The sequence below is a fragment of the Lucilia sericata genome, unplaced genomic scaffold, assembly GCF_015586225.1.
Source record: "Lucilia sericata isolate MDLA Ls3-8-SP2 unplaced genomic scaffold, ASM1558622v1 Contig000295F_arrow, whole genome shotgun sequence".
In the NCBI taxonomy this organism is placed as follows: domain Eukaryota; kingdom Metazoa; phylum Arthropoda; class Insecta; order Diptera; family Calliphoridae; genus Lucilia; species Lucilia sericata.
In genome coordinates, this window is record NW_023994320.1 from 416,813 (window position 1) to 418,942 (window position 2,130).

Below are 2,130 nucleotides of genomic sequence, written 5' to 3' on the forward strand. Positions count from 1 at the left end.
ATAGGGAGTAGGTTATATATACATATATGGGCCAATTCTCATAAAAGTCGGTAGGAAGATTTCAGTTCCCCATTTGTTCCAAATTTCATAAATCTACTTGTATTTTTAAGCCAGTAATGAGCATTAAAGTCTTTTTCTTAAAGGGACCTTATAAGGGGTTAGGGTTAATTATGGACTAATTCTCATAAAATATGGCAGAGAGATTTTAGTATAAAATTAGTTTATGTCGAATTGCATTGAGGTATTCGTATTTTTCTCGTTGTAGTCATTTTCTGTGGGGGAATTTATATGGGGTGGGGTTATAATGGACTGATCCGCACACAAATTATTAGATAGATTTCGGTTCCTATAGAACTTATCAGTGTCGAATTTCATTGCTGTACTCGCATTTTTAAGCCAGTAATGAGTGTTTGGTCAATTATGGACCGATCCCCACAAAATAAAACCCGATCCCCATACAATTTGTGGAAAGGTTTTTAGGTCCTAAGATTCTTATTTATGTCAAATTAAAGACATTTTCAGAAGGGGACCTTATATGGGCGGGTAGGGTTAATTATGGACGATCAACATAACATTTGGTAGAGAGATTTTGGCTCTTATAAAACTTACTTCTGTGAAATTTTATCGCTATACTCTTATTTTTAAGTCAGTAATGAGCGTTAAAGTAATTTTATGGAGGGGACCTTATATAAGGAGTAGGGCCAATTATGGACCGATCCACAAAAAATCTGCCGATCCCCATAAAATTTGATAGAGAGATTTCGGCTCATATAAAACTTACTCCTGTGAAATTTCATCACTATACTAGTATTTTTAATCCAGTAATGAGCGTTAAAGTAATTTTATAAAGGGGACCTTATATGGGGGGTAGGGTCAGTTATGGACCGATCCACATAAAATTTGTTGGAGAGATTTTCACACATATAAAACTTACTTCTGTGAAATTTCGTCGATATACTCGTATTTTTACGCCAATAATGAGCGTTAAAGTCATTTTCTGAAGGGGATCAATTATGGACCGATCCACATATAGTTTGGAGAGATATTGACTTGCATGAAACCTATGCGTGTCAAATTTCATCGCAATATTCGTATGTTTAAGCCAGTAATCAGCATTATAGTCAATTTCAAAAGGGATCTTATATGGGGGTTAGGGCCAATTATGGACCGATCCACATGAAATTTGGTGGACATATTTTGGCTCATATAAAACTTACTTCTGTGAAATTTCATCGTTATACTCTTAATCTCAAGTCAGTAATGAGTGTTAAATTAATTTTTTGGAGGGGACATTATATGGGGGGTAGGGTCAATTATGAACCGATCCACATAAAATTTGGTGGAGAGATTTTCACTCGTATAAAACTTACTTATGTCAAATTTTATCACTATTCTCGTATTTTTACGCCAAAAATGATCGTTAAAGTCATTTTCTAAAGGGGACTTTATATGGGGGGTAGGGTCAATTATGAACCGATCTACATATAGTTTGGTGGAGAGATATTGGCTTGCATGAAACTTATGTGTGTCAAATTTTATCGCTAAATTCGTATGTTTGAGCCAGTAATCAGCATTTTAGTCATTTTCAAAAGGGGACCTTATATGGGGGGTAGGGCCAATTGTGGTCCTATGTCCGCCATAATTCAGAATTTTATTTCGGAAGTCAAACTGACCTATGCGAATTTTTGTGCCATTTGCTTCATAAACAACGAATTTGTGAATGTTTGAAGCTCTTTATACAATATTCCGGGGGGTATATTTGTATGGGGGCTATGTGAAATCGTTGACCGATTTTGCCCATTTTCAATAACAAACATTTGTGATCAATAAAAATATTTTGGGAAAATTTCATCTCAATATCTCTTTTTTTGTGGACGCTATCGTGCCAACAACAGACAGACGGACAGACGGACGGACATGGCTAGATCGTCTTAGAATCTTACGAGGTCCCAGAATATATATTCTTTATGGGGTCTGTGAACAATATTTCGATGTGTTACACACGGAATGACAAAATCAATATACCCCCCATCTTTTTTGATGGTGGGTATAAAAATTGCTAAACAAATATTTGATTTTTTAATTTTTTACATAGAATTATTTAATGAATAGAAATTTTTAAAACGCGAA